Source organism: Sphaerodactylus townsendi, linkage group LG08 (assembly GCF_021028975.2).
Source record: "Sphaerodactylus townsendi isolate TG3544 linkage group LG08, MPM_Stown_v2.3, whole genome shotgun sequence".
Classification (NCBI taxonomy): Eukaryota; Metazoa; Chordata; class Lepidosauria; order Squamata; family Sphaerodactylidae; genus Sphaerodactylus; species Sphaerodactylus townsendi.
This window is the reverse complement of record NC_059432.1, coordinates 62,935,863-62,955,262: the sequence shown is the minus strand read 5'-3', so window position 1 is coordinate 62,955,262 and position 19,400 is coordinate 62,935,863. Positions and strand designations below refer to the sequence as shown.

At 45.6% G+C, this 19,400-nt stretch overlaps 1 protein-coding gene across 13 annotated transcripts in view; it reads right to left on the bottom strand.

Moving 5' to 3' along the window:
- LZTS2 (leucine zipper tumor suppressor 2) overlaps nucleotides 1-19,400 on the bottom strand; it is a 73,875-nt gene that overhangs the window by 21,567 nt on the left and 32,908 nt on the right. For 3 of the 13 annotated variants that reach the window (XM_048505702.1, XM_048505701.1, XM_048505703.1), the window contains one exon: nucleotides 15,136-15,236. The exons of 9 other annotated variants lie outside the window; for them this stretch is intronic. The gene's annotated coding sequence lies outside the window, so the exon portion shown is untranslated. Of the gene's footprint in view, nucleotides 1-8,477; nucleotides 8,632-15,135; nucleotides 15,237-19,400 lie in introns of those variants that run through there. One more of the 13 variants, XM_048505700.1, reaches the window with a different exon arrangement.

Below are 19,400 nucleotides of genomic sequence, written 5' to 3'. Positions count from 1 at the left end.
GATTGGAATCAGTGGTGGTCATTGGGTTGAGTGGAGAATCTGTCCCAATGGCCATGATGAGAATAAGGTAACTGAGGTACTGAGAGTCAATTGACAAGGTTCTGGATGGGACGTCCCTTTAACTGAGGGAGTCCTGGTGGAGATTTGTGGGGGACGAGCAGATCCAAGACTCCTTGGCAGAGTCCTCCAGCTGGCAACTTTCCAAAAGTCATAAGAGGCTGTGTGGGTCCCCTTGGTTTGCTAAGAGGCTTGTCACAATCTGATAAAGAATATGAGAGACATGTTTTAAATTAATACATATGGCAACTTGAGACATTTGCTACAAGGGATTTGTTTTCTTAATTTGGAAAAAAGGATCAGAGAAATGTGGTCTATGCTGCAAAACTGGAGTTGGTGTTGGGGGGTGGGGAGTTCTCTTCGTGTGTAGAAAATAGATAACAATCTGTTGTTTGTTGATCCTTTTCGGCAGTATTCAAAGATGCCAACCCATGCTACAATTCATTCAGCTCTACAACTCACAAGCTTTAACATATGTAGATGAAGTCTTCATGCTGATTACATATGGTAACTCTGTGCAACCGCTTGATTCTTTGGCAAATGTTTCTGAACACATATCTTCATATCTGAACCTTAATAAATACAAACTGAAAACTTCAACTGACTCGTCTCCAAAACATTCGAATGATTTTTTCCCCTCAAGCTTACCCATCTGAAACAGCTTTATGTCTACAAGTTAGGGTTTGCATTCACTGTGGTTCAGAGAAGCAGTCCTCTCATTCAGGACACATTTGAACTGAGTCCCATGATAGTGCTCAACTAGCCAGGACAATACATCATGACCTTCAGTAAACCTGTGAGAGCATTCTGCTCTGAGGTGTGGCTTTTCCCTCTGATGGATTATAGTTGCCATCAGGGCCACCACAGAATACTGAACTAGAAGTGTCACTGGCATGAATCTGGGAAAAGATTGTTCATCACATAATCTTGTCTATTTGCTGCACCAAGAAAACTACCAAGCATTCATAATGTGACGTTAGTATGTGGCCATGAATCCAGAATTCATACCTTGCGATTTTTAATAAGATGTATAGATCAGCTTAATAATCAGCGCTTTCATATCACAAGGAAATATAACCTATACCACAAATATATGACTAGAGCAGGGGTCTGCAACCTGTGGCTCTCCAGATGTTCATGGACTACAATTCCCATCAGCCCCTGCCAGCATGGCCAACTGGCCAACACACATGTACACACTCAACACACATACACACTCATAAAGTTGCAGCCAGGATCAAAAACTGTCGTAACTTAAGAAACATTCACAGCTATAGAAATGAAGTCTCTTTATTCTGGAGAAAAGGACCCCTTCCCTCTCTGTCCCTCCCACATGTGCTAGCTAGCCCCTTCCAGGGAGCCATGCCACTTTCCACCAGCACCCTTCCTGCTCCTTTTCATCCAGGACAGGCATCTGCTTGGAAACCGGATCTTTGTTTCCAAGCTGGCTCCTGCTGCTTTAGGCTCTGTTTGATGTCAGGATCCTCTTGTCTGTAACATAATCAACATCGCCCAGCAACCGTCAGGCTAAGGGATTATGGGACAGAAATAATCCACTAGCAGCAACAGCAGCAGAAGCTGAAGACAGCAACAAAAGCTCCTGTTTTCATGTAAATGTTGGCCTGAACCAATGAGCCTGGGACTCCAGGGAGGTCCAGAATTTGACCTCACAGCTGGGCAACTCTCAGAGACAACAGCTTAAGAAAGCTGCAGTCTTGCCACTAGAGCAACCTCTATTATCCACTATATGGAGCGTGTAGCAAGCAGGTCAGTTCTTCATCAAGACTGAGGGAATAGTGAGAATTAGTGTGCAACAGTTCCAACTAATTACAGAACTACTGAAGTTTATAGATTATTGTTCTGTTGAAGGCTTTAATGACTTGAATCAACCGCCAGTTTATAGATTATTGTTAGGAGCTTGGTTGCAAAATATCACTAACGGGGATTTTCCTGCTTTGAACTGCTGATATTCACTTTACCAGGAAGTCTCAAAACACTGCTTAAAAATTAATGGAATCTCATAACCCCAAGATTTATCAGGCTTGTGTTTGCATAGATGTCTCCTAAAACAAATTACACAGAACTGTGTACCACCATTATCCCCTCCCCCCTCCCCCATTTAGCAGATCTATCAGAAACAAGGCTAAATCTATCAGAAACAAGATCTATCAGAAACTAGGCTAAAAATTTCCCAAGAGAATGGCCACCCCAGCACTTAAAAATCTAGCAGCAAGCATTTTAATCTTGGTGCTTGAGAATTTTAATACTTGTAGTCCTCAGCACTATGATTAATTTGAGATTTTAAAAAACCAAAGCAAATGTCATGCTAGAACCGAGGCATCTGAAACATATTTCTATTCTCAGCTACAACGACTTAAGCATCAGTGGGATAAGCAGTATATAGTACATTGCATAATTCAGCAAACAAGGGAACCCGGTAATCAAACCCAGGCAGTCAAATTGCTACATATTCTTGAGTAATTCTCAAGTTCACTTTCTCATCAGAAAAACAAAATAATTAAATTACTGAAAAGCACTTTAAAATTCCCTAATCAGAAAGCACTATAGCATTATTGTTCATTATTGTGCCATTTCTATCCTTTTATTTTAAAATCTTCATTCCCAATTTCTACCCAGTTGGAATTTGGAGATCCCAGAAACCAATACAAGCATCTTTTGCAAGTGTCATGTACAAGCAGATTTTCATCAAGATATGCTGGATAAGTTTCACACCAGTCTCCTTGTTTATGCTTGAACAATGATTGGTTTTGTGGTTTCACAGTGTCCTCAGAAATTCAAACATGGACAGCTCAATCAGATGAAGTTCTTTTAAACACTATTTACATAAATTAGTGAGCCAGAAAATATTCCCACAAATACTGCTCTGGGACTCAGGAGCTGCCACAACAACAGGCCAGATGTCAAGTATCTGAGATCCTGATCCCACAATTTGACCTGGGAATATTTAATGGCCAGATTTTGTCACACTCATTGTCTAACTAAAGTGCAGAATGGGGAGGGGGGCAGGCTTTTAAGGTCTTTGGCAAACTGCTGTTTTATGATTTGCTCGTTTTGGCCTTACTTGCTTATGTGGACTATCTGAAACTGTGCGTTTACTTTGTGGTCTGTACTTTCCTCAACCACAAGGATATAAAGTAATTCTTCCACAAAGGGAATGTAGGCCTACCACCTTGACAAGATGTTCAGGGAGGATGAAAAAGACAGATGCTGCAAAGACAGCAGCAGACGACATGGCAGAAATGACATGATCTCCTTACAGAAGTACTAACATGACATCTCTAGGACTGAACCAATCTGCAGGAATGCACACCATCCTTTAAAGAAAAGCTCCACTTTCCCGAGCACCAGGACAGGCCATGTGACAACTGAACACATGCTGAGCTAATGAGCTACTGAGTCTTCGACTGCTGGATGGATACAGAGCAATGACAGGCCACCCAGATTAGCAGCCTAGTGCACGCCAGTGAGGAACAGCATTCAAGAAGGGCCATGGCTGGGTCAACCCGGCAAAGATTCCTCCCCACAAATTCCTGATATGCCACAGGGAGCAACTATCTTTACCTTCTCAAGGAAACTGGAAAGCAGTGATTTAACCCTCATAGTGATCTTCGCAGTAGAGGAGGGCCAACAGCTTCTGGGCAACATTCCAGTCCTCCCCCCACATCAGCCCCAGACAGCACCAAGAAAACTGCAATATTCCCACAGCCAGACATGTGCCTTGAACAAGAAGATAAGGTGAACTGTACAAGGGCAGACAGGCTCTCTTGATATGACTGGAGGAAACCATCCTGATATTACAGCCATCACAGTTAGTACTACATCCTCACAGCTCTGGGACAAAAGCTGATCTTGATATATGAACAAGAAGAATACAAATTCCTTCCTCAATCCTCTGGAATTTTGGCATTTTCATACCAGATCCAGAAGACTAACAAAACTCCTGTTCACTGGAAACTAAAAAGTGGACCCATAACTAGCCCTCTAACATCTCACCACCTGCACCAAAACAACCATAGAGGCAGCCACGCAGAGAACCAAAATACCTGGACAATTTGTCTCAGCTATGCAAATAACTTGGAGACAGTTTGGAAATGACCTGACATTCCAGTGGCACAATGAAGAACCTATTAACCTCCATCAAATGTCTGGGGCACAGAAACAGCTACCAATGTAACCAGTCTCTGGAAAGAAAGCAAATACTTTTTCTGAATAAATACTTAAAAGGAAAGTAGAATTAAAGAGGTTACAGATTAAAAATTGAAAAGGGCACTTGTTATTTGTAGGAGCAGCATTGGCATAGTGGCTAAGAGCAGGTACACTCTGATCTGGAGGAACCGGGTTTGATTCTCAGCTCTGCCGCTTGAGTTGCGGAGGTTTATCTGGGGAATTCAGATTAGACTATGCACTCCCACACATGCCAGCTGGGTGACCTTGGGCTAGTCACAGTTTTTCGGAGCTCTCTCAGCCCCACCCACCTCAGAGGGTGTTTGTTGTGAGGGGGAAGGGCAAGGAGATTGTAAGCCCCTTCGAGTCTCATAAAGGAGAGAAAGGGGGGATATAAATCCAAACTCTTCTTCTTATGCTGTTCAGTTGGGGGGGGGGGGGGCAAGAACCATGCCCTGTTCACTAACACTTTAGCTGAAACAATGAGCAGCAAAAAGGTGACAGCCTGATCTTAGCTATACTCTGTTTCACATAGAGATGTTGAAGTCTGGCCAGCTTGGAAGGTGCAGCAGTTGAGAAAAAAAAAATTGTATGCTTCCCGAGATTAGAAATTATAGTCCCTGAAATCCAATATGCGGAGGAATTGATCATCGGCTTGCTCATTTTTGCTCACAGCCTTTGTCAAAACCATTGTTTTTTACATTACTGAACATGGATATTTTATGCCACAATGTATTTTTACTTTCAAACAGATGGGGGGAGCAGAGTTAGGTAGGCTCTAGCACCCAGGTGGAGCATTCCATAACAAAGAAGGTCCAACATGCTTTGTTCGGTGGTGGAGGCATATACAATCTACTAACATCTTTATGTTAAACAGAGTACACACTACAGCTCACAAATACTACTGCTACTGCTACTTCCAATACTTATGTAGTTTGCACTGCAGAGTGTTCCAAGGCAATCCACAGATGTCCTTTTGGCAATCATTATAATGCTTTATAAAGTAGGACAGTATTATTATACCCATATTGCAGATGGGAGACTGTGACTGAGAACGCAGTGACTTGTCCAAGATCCCCTAGTGCAGGGGTAGGGAACCTGCGGCTCTCCAGATGTTCAGGAACTACAATTCCCATCAGCCCCTACCAGCATGGCCAATTGGCCATGCTGACGAGGCTGATGGGAATTGTAGTTCCTGAACATCTGGAGAGCCGCAGGTTCCCTACCCCTGCCCTAGTGAGTTCATGGCAAATGCAGTATTTGATCTGGGCACTTCCATTCTTCACAGAACAGTTCTTAGCCACACAACACATCCTAGGGACAAATACAGTGACAAGAGGTACAACACAGGTATCAAACTGTTGTACACTCATGGTCAACAGCAGCAAAAAAAACTTTTGCCTGTGCCTTGGTTTGCATGAGAGAAAGCAGCAGAGCTGTATGCAGCATATGGGGAGGGAAGCATTTCCCAGGCTCAGAGGCCACACCAGCAGCCAGATGGGAAACCAATTACAGCTAGATTGAATCTCTGAGCTCTATCCTATGCAGATCTGAAAGGCAAATGCCATAGTCTGTAAAAACAGCTATCCAATACCCATCCTCTTGGAGAACACCAATGAAATAAAGGATGCCAGCTCACTACCAACCCTCAAGAAATCAAAGCCACACGTTTCCATTAGCAAAATGCTCTAGAAACTCGCATTCCACTTGCTCTGTTCCAGTCTGTTTCCTCACATCCCTAGACCTAGAGGCCCATTTTCCCATAATACTTTTCTAAGCAAACCATGCTAACTGCGCTGGGCATGTGAAGGTTCAGGAAAACCCAAAAGAAAAAGTTACGAGCTTCCATATCTTCCCTTCAGTCTTATGTTCTATGCTAGCAGGTCAATGCTACTGGGTAAATAAGTCACCGCAGGGGAGGAAAGGGGAGAGAGGAGGGCCAGAGCTATGCCTTCCCTTCCCCCCATCCCTTTCAGTTCAAGGCACAAAGTGAGGGAGGCATCTGCTGAAGTCATCAAGCCCATCCAGGCTAAAACTGAGGGAACAAAGAACACGATCAGTAGGCAGGCCCTTACCCTTCCGTGACCCATTGCTCTGCTCCCCCAACATGACTAGCAGAGTGTACCTAAGGGGGGGGGGGGGTGCTTTCTCTTCACATGATCAGCCATTCCCTAAATGCGCTGTGGCAGATTCCTAGCTCCTTGTTGCTTTTATCCATAATCTCTCCTCTCTTGACCAACAAATGGTCAAGAAAAAAGTTTCAAAAGGCAGTTTTCTCAATCTCTTCGAATATTTGCAGGACAAAACTGTAAATAGGGAGTTTTAAAAGTGCAGGAATTTCATGAGCTGCCACTCCTTCCCTAGAGGATAATATAATAATTCATATTCACAAGGGTGTTGTGGGTTTTCCGGGTTGTATGGCCGTGTTCCAGTAGCATTTTCTCCTGATGTTTTGCCTGTATCTGTGGCTAGCATCTAATATGGCCATACAGCCCGGAAAACCCACAACGCCCTAGTGATTCCGGCCGTGAAAGCCAATACAATTCATATTCAAATTGCAAAGGGAAGCAAGCTGCCACTGAGGCAGTGCTTCTGTCAAACAAGCCCAAGGCTCTGGCAGGAGCACCACGAGTGCCAGCTTCACAGGCGGGTTTGGCAAGAGTCCAATCCCAATGACCTGAGACCCATGCATGGTTTCTGTTCTCAGTCTTCCTGCCCTCCCCCTGCTCGATTTCTCCAATAACATAATTAGCACACAAAACTCCCTCAGGAGATGCCAGTTCTCTCCCATACAATCTCAGCAAGGCAGGAAAAGCATTCACATGATCCTAAGACCGGCAGGTCCTCTTATTCTTTCTTTGCATTCGAATAAACCCTTTTAGCTACCCTTCTCATCAGAATGACCCATAACATCACCACCTCAGATTCAAACCAAAAATCTCTTTTCCAACACTGCCAGAGCTGAACACAGAAGAGGGGCTGGTGGGATAGCACGAGGGCAAGCAAAAGTTGCAGGAACAAACATCGGCACGCAGTTTGATCTGCTCCCTACTACACATTCATCCCAAGGTAAAATTATAACTCTGGACGTATCAGCACAGTGTCTTTCACATGTACCCAACATTATACTTTTTGAGGATTTCTGATCAGTTTAGCTGCATCAACTTTTACAACTATGCTCGCACAGCCTGTCCTAGCACTACCTGGTCTTCATGCCTGCACACTCCGTTCTGCTGTCAAAGCCAGCATCAAATGCTTATTCACCCTGTAACTGGGTACCAAGTTACAGTGCCCTTTTGGTATCTTTTCATGCCCTATGTACATAATTCCTACAAATTCCTTTCCAGTGTTGAAATACAAACAGTGCTGCTTCAGAGGTCTTGAATAGGCCCTGGTTTATTCACTAGACTTGAGCTTGTTGATGCCACTCTAGAGAACCATTCCAGGACCACACACCTCTCTTCCTTGGGGGTGCAATAATTGGGGGGGGGGGGGGGAACTCAAGCATTACTTTGCATGAACTACCAGTGACCAACTGCAAAACCAAGCCAGCCCCATTGGTTCATCTGAATTCTACTGCACAGAATAATTACATCTAATGCCAGGGGATGGACTCTGGACATTCATCAGTCTATAGTTCAAGCACACAACTGGAGCATCAGCGATTTGGAACAAGCCGCGGCCAAACTCTGGGAATGAAAGGAGAGAGTCCTAGAAGCCCACTCGGCCAGATGGAGGAGCCCACCAGCTGGCAAGAGCAGGAAAACGGGGCCCAGGCCTGCAGGAAAAAGGGCTCTCCTTTCCCCACCGTCCGAGAGACCAAATGCAGAGCTGCCAGTCGATGGTGGCGGGCGGGGGGAGGTTGATGGAAGAAGTGTTCAAAGGGGAGGGGTGAAGACTCTCGCCACAAGCTCCGAGCCCCGCTGAGAACAAGAAGCGCAGCGGGACAACGCGAGCAACTCCGCTTCTTCCCCCACCCTCCCCCCCCCCCCGGAAAAGTCAAAAAGAGATCCGGGGCTGGAAAAAGAGGCATCGATCGCCTAACGCAGCGAGCCAGGCCAAGCCTCCCGGTCACGGGGAGCAACTCCGGCGCACAAAAAAACCGAGAAATGCCCTCAAACGGTCCGGGGGCGTGGATGAAAGCGGTTCCCCCGGTGGACTCAAGGCGCACCCCTCCGCTGCCCCCAAACGACCCACGGCCTGCCTCCCCCCCAGCCCCAGCCCCAGCCCCACACCTGGCCCGGCCGCCTCCATGGTGCCGGTGCGCAGCTCGGCCGCTCAGGGCGATCCTCCCGGCCACCTCGCAGCGCCGCCGCGTCTCGACAAGTTTGAACAAGCTCCTCCTCCTCCCCTCCTCTCGGCTGCCCGGGACTCCCGCCGCCGGCTCCGTCCCCCCACGCCCGGCTCCTCCTCCTGCTCTTCGGCCCAGCCGGAGTCGCCCGAGATCAGGCGCCCAACTCCAGCGAGCGGCGTTGCAGGAGCGCGTTTCGCCTCCCTCCTCGTGGACGCGTCCTGGAGCCACGCGCAGCGCACCCAACCCCCTTCTCTGCGTTGTATACAAACTGTGTGCGGCTGTCTGCCGAGCAGCGCACAAACTGTGGCGGTTGCATTTACCACCGACTGTGGCTGAGCAGAACCAGATGCCTCGCAGGAGACATCATGCCATCTACGTCATGAGGCCAGGCAGGGACTCCTCTGCTTCCCAAGGCATCCTTGCAGTCGGCTGGCACCCTTAGACTCCACTACTGCCACCACCACTCCTTACATGGTTAGGCCCCCAGCCATCCACCGTTGTCTGCCCAGCATCAAGGAATTCCTCTGCGTCCAAACGTTTGGTGCATTTACTCAAAGGAAGTCCCACACTCAATCTGACTCAAGCAAGGTGGTACTTTGCTTCACTTTCATGTACTGCACCTCCCTCCCCACCAGCACATGTATCTGTTCCTCAATAACTGGCACAGTGGAGGCGGACGTAGCAGATGATGCTTTATCTTTTGTCAGGCAATGCTATGGCCCCCATTTAGGAAAGGCAAACTTACACTTTTGCGCCCCTTCCGCACATGCAGAATAATGCACTTTCAATTCACTTTCAATGCATTTTGCAGCTGGATTTTACTGCGTGGAATAGCATCCACTTGCAAACAATTGTGAAAGTGGGTTCAAAATTCCATTATTCTGCATGTGCAGAGGGGGTGCAAAAGTGTACGTTTGCCTTTCCTAAATGATACCTACGGCCCACAGCTCTGTTTTGATAATCAGTCAGTCTCTCCGAATGTGGCAACCTTGGGAGTTTAATTTTTCAACTGAAAGCAGTCTTTTCTGGTAAGTATAACCATTCTGCAGTATCCTCTGAAGCATGCTGGACAGGAGGGAGCTTCACATCACCCTTCAGACCTGCCAGTTGCCAGCACACAGGAGATGCTGGTACCTTCAACACCAAGTGCCTTTATTGCTTCTAACTGGGAAAGAGCCCTTTCAGATTGGGGCCATGAAAACACAAGCACACTGGGAAACTAACCAATGGCAAGACCTCCTCCCATATAGGCCTTGGGGGAGGAAACAGAAACTAGTTCTTTGGGGGTCACATAAAGGGAGGGAGTATACAGACACACACAACACAAATGTTCCTTTGCTTCACCAGAATGTGAGCCTCCTAAAATGTTCTTATACTGAAAGCTGGTAGAATGAAGTCAATTTGTAAAAAAAGTTTTTCAATTTTTTTAAAAGTTTTTTCATTTATATGCCACTTTGTTCCCCCCTGGAGGTCCAAAGCAGTTTACATTTGTTCTCTCCTCAGTTTTATCTTCTCAACAATACTGTGAGATAGGTCAGGCTCTGAGTGTGTAACTAGCACAAGGTCACCCAGCAAGCTTCCATGCAGTGGTGTAGCAATAAGGGGACGAGGGGCCCACGCACCGGATGTGCGCCAGTGGATCATGTGGGGGGGGGGTTGGAAAATCGCACCCAACTCCTCCCCCACCCCCACTTACCTTCATTTAGCTTGCAGCGGACTGAAAGAGCTGCCTGGTGGGAACTACATTTCCAAGGAGACCTTGCAAGCCCCATTCCCTGCAGGAGTTGGGGCTTGCAAGGTCTCCTGGGCAGTGTAGTTTCCACCAGGCAGCTTTTTCAGCCGACTGCCATTTTGCCCTGGGCGCCATTCCCCCCCACCCCCCACCCCACCCCCATTGCCTCTGCTTCCATGGCAGAGTGGGCACTCGAACTTGGGCTTCTCTGATCAATAGTATTTATTTTTTTCATTAATTTGTTAAAACAGAATTCTTCCTGCCTTCATATTCTCACGACAACCATTTTGTGATATAAGTTAGGCTAAGGAAGGGTATGCAATAGGCACAAATTAGCCCAGCAAGTAGCAGCTTGTATCAGGAACAAGAGAACTCCCAGGATCCTAGTCCAACATGATGTTCACTACTCCACACTAGCTCTCAAAAATTAAGCAAGATTTTTCGGGAGAGCTTTTTCACCTCCCTAATTGGCAATACTTTAACTGGTTCTGGTGGGTTTTCTGGGCTGTGTGGCCGTGATCTGGTGGATCTTGTTCCTAACGTTTCGCCTGTATCTGTGGCTGGCATCTTCAGAGGTGTATCACAGAGGGAAGTCTCTCTGTGATACACCTCTGAAGATGTCAGCCACAGATGCAGGCGAAACATTAGGAACAAGATCCACCAGACCACGGCCACACAGCCCGGAAAACCCACCAGAACCAGTTGAATCCAGCCTTCAACAATACATTAATATTTCAATTGATTCCCAAAGCAATAAGAGAGATCAATCTTTGGACTAGGATTCTGAGTAAGCCTTCTTAAGATCGATCTCTCTTATTTTGAGATTGATCTGTTCAGTGACGCTTACTTCCAGGAAAATATTCTTAGGATGGCACTATAAGACTCTCTTCGGATAATTTAGCTGTAGAGAAAAGAATAACCAGCTCCAACAACAAAGCTCTCAAGTGTTTGTAACTGCAATATTAATCCAATTATACCCCAAGGCAAGAAACTGCCCCCCATCACAGTGTTTAGGTCAGGGGTGTCCAACTCTGGTGCCCCAGATGTTCATGGTCTACGATTCCCACCAGCCCCTGCATACGGGCAGGGACCAATGGGAATTGTAGTCCATGAACATCTGGGGCACCAGAGTTGGACACCCCTGGTTTAGGCAATCGACTTCTCGCTACTCAACAGTACTGGTACAGCACTCTCTGACCTCACAGCACATTTCCTGCAGACTGGAGGCAGGGGAGTTCAGTTTTTTTTTTAAGTATTCATCCACCATTTGGCTCAAATATATAAATGGCATTAAAACAAATCTATTTGAAATAAATTACAGATGGAAAGATTACAATTAGAAGAAGAATCTGGATTTATACCTCCCTTTCTCTTCTGTAAGGAAACTCAGAGGGGCTTACAAACTCCTTTCCCTTACTCTTCCCACAACAGGCACCTTGTGAGGGTAGGTGCGGCTGAGAGAGTTCTGAAGAACTGTGACTAGCCCAAGGTCACCCAGCAGGAATGTAGGAGTGGGGAAGCAAATCCGGATCGCCAGATAAGACTTCACCAGTACTTAACCACTATGCCATGCTGGCTAAAAGTCCAATTGCAACATGGGCTTCAACCACCAGGAAGCAGCAAAACATTTTTGATGGCTTCCCAAAACCTTCAGGAGAGATCATCATCTCAAGTCTGGGCAGAATTTAAGAGGCAAAGCATTAGAGCCCAAACAGCCCTGATCCTAGGAAATGCCAGACTGACTTGAAACAAGTCTATATTTAGTGTAAATTTATTTGTTTTCTAGTAAAGTTCTCCAAAACAGCTCAGTCACATATATGTGCTATTATTTGCTAATTCATTGCAATACAACAAGTAATAAATAATGAAGAGGAATCTTGAAGTGTTGGAGTTTGAGAGGGAACGAAGAAGTCCCACAGCAGCTGAGTTCCTCCTGAAGATTAGTTTTTAAATCAGGAGTTGCTGGTGTGATTTATATTTTACCCTTGAGGGCCAGAAACATGTTTTTCACAGAATGAAAGTAAAGATTTTCAGAATATTCCACCACAATGTATGGAAATTCTCAGCCAATTTACCATGAATAGATTTATTATTGAATAAAAGAGGTGGGGAAGCAGGTTTTAAGAAATGTCAAAGAAGCTCAGATTTTAAGTATAGCATAAAGTCAACCTCTCCAGCTCAGAAAGCTCAGTCTCATTCCTCTACATCTTTACCTCTCACAACTCTCCCATCATCTCTTAAACATGAATCGTAGTAACCTCCTCTATCCAGCCTCTAAACTATCCTCCCCTCCCACAGTTGAGCCATGCCCCTCAGTCTTGCCATCAGATTGTTTGGAATATGCTGCCACAGGAGGTGGCGATGGCCACTCACCTGGATAGCTTTAAAAAGGGCTTAGACAGATTTATGGAGGAGAAGTCGAACTATGGCTACCAATCTTGATCGTCCTTGATCCGAGGTTGCAAATGCCTTAGCAGACCAGGTGCTCAGGAGCAGCAGCAGCAGCAGAAGGCCATTGCTTTCACATCCTGCATGTGAGCTCCCAAACGCATCTGGTGGACCACTGTGAGTAGCAGAGTGCTGGACTAGATGGACTCTGGTCTGATCCAGTGGGCTCTTTCTTATGTTCTTATGTTCTTAGCCATATGGGGGGCGGAATGGCGCCCAGGGGACAAAACCTCCTCCAGGTGCCCCGCCCTGTGGATCAGGGATTCCCGCCCCCTAAATTTGCAAAAAAAAGACGCCAGCAGGCAAGCAAACAAGTGGGGGCCTCACCTTTTCATACAGACAGGTGCTGCTAGAGGCGCTAGTCTGCGCATGCGCACTGCTGGAGGCGCTGATCTGCACATGCGCACTGGGCCTCCATGACTCACTGATTTTGCGTCCCCCACGTGACCAGATGGCATGCGCCCAGGGACATTGGGTATTCCATGTCACCCGGCAGATACGCCTCTGCTGGCCATTCAAGCCTGTTCCAGATCTATGCCCCTGTGAAACTATGGGCACGTGGAGACAGCTCTCAGGTTGACCTAGTTAAGCATCTAACTCATGTGCATCAGCCTCCACAGCAGGACATCTCCCCACTGCTGGCGCCGCCAAGATGCCTCATCTCATCTTGTACAGCTGAAATGGAGGAGCCCACAGCACTGACTGAAGCTGGCGAGGACCCAAAGAGATGGCTGCGCACAAGACCCTGCCCACTATGAACTGTCGTTTGCAATCAATCCACCCTCAAAGGAAATGCAGCCAAGACAGAAGGCAAGCAAAGGAAAAGCACACACTGGCCACTCTGCAAAGAGTGACACCCCCCTCACTAAATAGCATGCCTGCCCTCTAGCCCCCGCTAAGTCCTTCTGAACCCTGCATCTACTCCACTCCAGAGAAAGAACCAGTTTCTTCCCCTGAGCAGGCATCTCTTCTTCTTTCAGCCACTAGAGGTCACAGTTAATTTACATATTCTCACAAGAATATGTCCACCACCATCTTCTAGGAGTGAGCTCAGGTTGTTTTTTAAAACATGCTTCCATCTAGTCACATTTTAAAACAATTAATCAACAGTATTTTAAAACGCTGCTGACATTGGGAATTTTTTTAAAAAAATCTGGCATGACGCCTGCACTGGGCACCAAAGCTCCCTTCTGTCCAGGGGCATCCTTGCCTGTCAGGCAACAACCCAAGCTGGATAATAGGTTCTCTAGGACTGACTTAAAGTAGATATATATATAACATCTCAATTAAGCTTGCAGAGCTTTACCTTAGAACATTTTGTTTCATATGGGTTTAAATCAGCCTATAAAGAAATTATGTATGAGTACCTGCATGCTGTTTACCCTTACCTCATTAGTTCCTCCTAATGTTTAACTTAAATCTAACTTTGTGTGTTTTAAACCCAGCTCAGTAAACAAGTAAAATTGTTATTTCTTTTTGATACCATTTCAAATATATCTGAGAACTCATTTTTCTTTCCCTAAACTGAAGCTTATCAATTTAATTCCACCTTTTCTTATATGATTTGTCTTCTTCGTTAAGATCGCCTCTAATAGATTTCCAGTTTTTCAACATTTTTCTTAAACTGTTACGCCCAAATCAGTTGCCATGAGTTAGATCCCACAGATCTGTTCAACTAATGGTCATGTTTGCCTTCAGTCCAAAGAGCTTTCCAACTATGCAAGAAATTATTTCACCAGCAGAAAGCTCTTAGGCTCCGCACATGCAGAAGAACACACTTTCAATCCACTTTCAGTGCACTTAGCAGCTGGATTTTACTGTGTGGAATAGCAAAATCCGCTTGCAAATAATTGTGAAAATGGATTGAAAATGCATGATTCTACATGTGTGCAAGAAAGTGCCTCTGCTAATATAACGGACCTGTGGAATCCTACTGTTGTTATTCTCAATCCATTATTGGTGTAAATGTGCCCCAGATAAGTTAGTTGGGTGGACATTCGATATATTTGATGTGTGCAAATCCCATGAGCCCTAAGCTGAGTCTAAGGTGGCCTTTGCTATCTGGCCAGACTGGGCCCTGATGTCTGGGTGAACAAGGGCAAGGTTTTTTGAACTGTTAAACCCTTTCCTTATTAGAGGAACTTCCCACTTCCTTTGAGAGTTGCACTAGAGAACATCACCAGGAACAGATGTCTGTATGCAAACACAAGTTTCAGGTCTTGGTGTAAGGCCTTCACATCAATGGAACTTTTCACCCTCCCAATATTTGTTCATGCGCTAAATGCTTAGAAATTAAAGTGATCAGTGGGACTCTTTGTGGCATCATACAAACTAATAGGTGGTCTTCAAAATGTGCTCCCAGACCAAGAAAGACTTGTCTTGTTTGGAAGTTCCTCTTAATGTTTAACTTAAATCTAACCTTGTGTGCCTTGAGCCCAGCTCAGTAAACAAGTCTTGTTCATCCACTCCCCAATAGGCCAGAACTGTCTACTGTCCTCCAGTGTTGAAGAAGAGGAAGCCCTGAACAACAGATAAAAAGAAAAGCAACAGATAAAGCAAACTGTGACAAAGGCCTGCAACAAGTATGTATATAAGAACATAAGAAAGAGTGCTGGATCAGACCAGAGTCCATCTAGTCCAGCACTCTGCTACTCACAGTGGTCGACCAGATGCGTTTGGGAGCTCACATGCAGGATGTGAAAGCAATGGCCTGCTGCTGCTGCTGCTGCTGCTGCTGCTGCTGCTGCTGCTGCTGCTCCCGAGCACCTAGTCTGCTAAGGCATTTGCAATCTCACATCAAGGAGGATCAGGATTGGTAGCCATAGATTGACTTCTCCTCCATAAATCTGTCCAAGCCCCTTTTAAAGCTATCCAGGTGAGTGGCCATCACCACCTCCTGTGGCAGCATGTTCCAAACACCAATCACGTGTTGCGTGAAGAAATATTTCCTTTTATTAGTCCTAATTCTTCCCCCCAGCATTTTCAATGTATGCCCCCTGGTTCTATTATTGTAAGAAAGAGAGAAAAATTTCTCTGGCAACATTTTCTACCCCATGCATAATTTTACAGAAATTCTACCCCATGCATAATTTTACAGGAGAAATAGCAGACAGATTGCCAGTTTCAGATAATGCACATTCAGCCAAGGCGGTTATTCTGGCATGGAGGGTGGGACAGCAGGACTAAACCTATTTGCAATGTAAGTAGCACCAATGCAACATACACAGGAGCATGAACAGGGTTTAGAGAAACCCATATACACTGTATGATAACACGGCAGCACATAGCCTCTTAATACTAGGATGCGAGGGCCCCACTTGGTTTACTCACACCTATATGAACCAGGTGATAAATGCAACTCACAAAAGCTATAAGATGCGTAGCATATATCCAAACAAACATGCCTCCCATCTAAGCTCAGGTCCAGCAATGATATCCAGGCCAAGTTTCAAAAAAAGGGTCTTTTGGTGTCAAAAAATACACCTGCTTGTGTCAGAGGAAGGGGAAAAGCACAGAATAGAATGGTTGCTTTGGAAGGCTGTGTAAAACTGGATAGGGGAGGGAGCTCTGAAATAATATTTTCCCCAAACACAGATCCTTACCTTGCAACTTTCTCACTGTTCACCAATAGAGAAAAAATACCTTTAGCCACACCAGAAGGCAGAATTTGTATCTTCCTGTTTATCCTCTACACCAGCGATGGCGAACCTTTTCGAGACCGAGTGCCCAGATTGCACCCCAAACCCCACTTATTTATCGCAAAGTGCCCACATGGCAATTTAACCTGAATACTGAGGTTTTAGTTTAGAAAAAACGGTTGGCTCCAAGGCGCGCGTTACTCAGGAGTAAGCTTGGTGGTAGTCGGTGGCTTTGCTTTGAAGCAACCGTGTAACTCTTCTACGAGTGATTCACGACCCTAGGAGGGTTTACTCAGAAGCAAGCCCCATTGCCAGCAACCAAGCTTACTTCCAGGTAAAGGATCGCGCTTTAGTTCTTCCCATGAAAATCAGTGGGGTTTAACAGCGCTTAACAGGGTTACCTACACTGCTTCCCCAAAACTAGGTCTTAGGCCCAAGCCAGCCTAGATGTGGGGGGGGGGGGCGGCACTCTGCTTGCACGTGCCCACAGAGAGGGCTCTGAGTGCCACCTCTGGCACCCGTGCCATAGGTTCGCCACCACTGCTCTACACTGTTTCTGACCATACGAGTATATGGATACAGTAGAAGCAACAAATCTGATAGTATGATAAAATGGACAAGGACTTCATCTGCCTCCACAATTAAAGGATTTGATGAAGAAAGATAAAACACTGGCTGATTATGCACAAGATGTTTGGTGGAGGCGAGTGTCCATCGCGGCAAGATTTCTTGTATGGACATATTTCCTCTTGCCCTGCTTTCACTTTCCACTCTTCCTGTGGAAAGCAAAACCACTTGTAGCATAAATTTAATTTGCTTCACCACCAGAGCAGGACAAATTTCCCAGTGTTACAGTTTTGCCCCGGACCTTTTACACCTCCGCCCACGGCCAGCCCGCCTGGTCTCACCTCCCACTCCCTCATGATGCATTGTATGCTTCCCCTTCGCCCTCCTCCCTGTTGCCGAAACTTTCCTGCTTCTTGTCCTGCTGTATCATTTCTATTGCTCGTGGCTTCCCTGCTCCTGTATATCTTTAGATCATTAGATTTTTAAAAAAGTTAAATAACCATATTGATAGATTGATAAATTGATAATAGCACTAAAAATGTAACAATAATAAGATTAGTCAATCAGTCCAAACATCCGATTCGCCCATGCATTTGATCAACAAACTGGGACGTCTGCACCTTTGTAGTTTTATATTCAAGCACTCAATGAGTCCAGACCACACCAGGAAAAGACAGTCAGTCTTGATGCTTGGGCTTATAGCTCATCAGGAGACTGACAACTGTTGAACCTGGGAAGCTAAGCAAATGGTGGTTCATGGTGTCCTCCTGCAATTCTGCAGTTTACATGTCGCCATTACTCTCCCCTTCACTCGCTGCCATAAAAGACATTCAGTGTTTGAGCAAAGAGTACAAATGCCATATTCAAGACTTTTTTTTGTTCACCTTTTTATATTGATAAAATAATTGAAATATTAAAAATTAAGGCATGCATGGGTGATAGACATGCCCCCCCTCCCCCGGATACCAGCAGAAAGATAGCCAGTGGATAATGCCTGCCTGCTGCAAACAAGGTGTTGGGTAATAATGTTGAACATGCCCTGGAGTAAAGGCTCCCCGGCCAATTCTCTTTTGAAGTCACGTGAACCTTGCTGCATTTGGCATCCAAATTTGTTTTGCTTCCAATTTTGGGAAAGATTGCCATATGGGAGCCACAGACCTTAAAAAATAATTGGGAGGAATCACCCTCACCACTTTCATCTGTTTCTAAGCAAGAGAAAGAACAACCAGTTTGCCAAGCTGGAACGTAACTCACTATCTCAGGGGTGTGTTCTTGCATTCTTCCTAAAGGGAATGGGATGCAGAAATACTTGAGCAGGGCCAAAAAAATACAGTATTTGAATGACATAATAGCAATTTTAAAAACCTCTCTGTTCCATGGTTTGCCAAAAACATGTTTCTTATGTGGGAATAAACCACATGATCAGGGTGACCAACACAAAGCTCTGCAACACATTCTATGCATCACTAATGCAAAGCAGAGTACAGGGACAGTTTTTCTGTGACTACCACATTGTACTACTAATGCATGGGACTATTTCCATGTCAGCTCCATGCAACCTTCTTTCTGTGTGACACCTATACAGATTATTTACAAAATAATTCTCTCTGTGTGTGAAGTACCCTTCATTCAGAGGAGCTACAACGTCTTCCACCCAGACATATCTGCCGTGAATTAGAGGGGGTGAAATTTCAGGCTTGATTTGGTCCTGTAACCATCAACATCAGACCAAGTTTTATCATACTTATCCTTTCCCTCAAGTCTAGCTGAAGCCTCATAAACCTAGACTGTTCTACAGACTCCATCGTCAGTGCTGCCAACAACATAACTCTGTACAGGACTTCCCCCAACTATGTTTTAGCTGTCTCTGAAAAAGCCAGTGCTCCAAAGGAGGGCTGGTGTATAATAAACATGACTTTTGGAAAAAGTGGATCATTGTGCACAAAAAGCACACAAGGTCTACCAATAAACATGCATCCACAGTTTTTTGGATAGTTCATATCAGATGCTAAACATCAGTGGATGGTAAATTGATAGCATAGGAAAATGGCAGATCAGACTGGGGTGGGGGTGAGAGGGCCTGAAGTCACATGATATGGTGGAAGAAGGGTCTTAAATGCCTCAGTAGTACTGGAAAGAACTTGGCATTAGAGAAACCTCAGGGCTGGGATCATGTGGCTGGGGACTGAAAAGCAAAGGTTCTTTAATGCTTTCTTATTCTTTAATGCCCACTAGGGATGCTAGCCTCCAGGTAGGATCTGGGGATGCTAATCTCCAGACTACAGAGATCAGTCACCCTGGAGAAAATAGATGCTTTGGAAGGTGGACTCTGTACCCCACTGAGATCCCTGTCCTCCCCCGCTCCATTCCCAAATCTCCAGAAGTTTCACAGCCTGGATCTGGCAGCCCTACCACCCATCACCTGCCAGTAGCCACTCTGGCTGCTAGCAACACTATGGCACCTTTGCTATGAGCACCC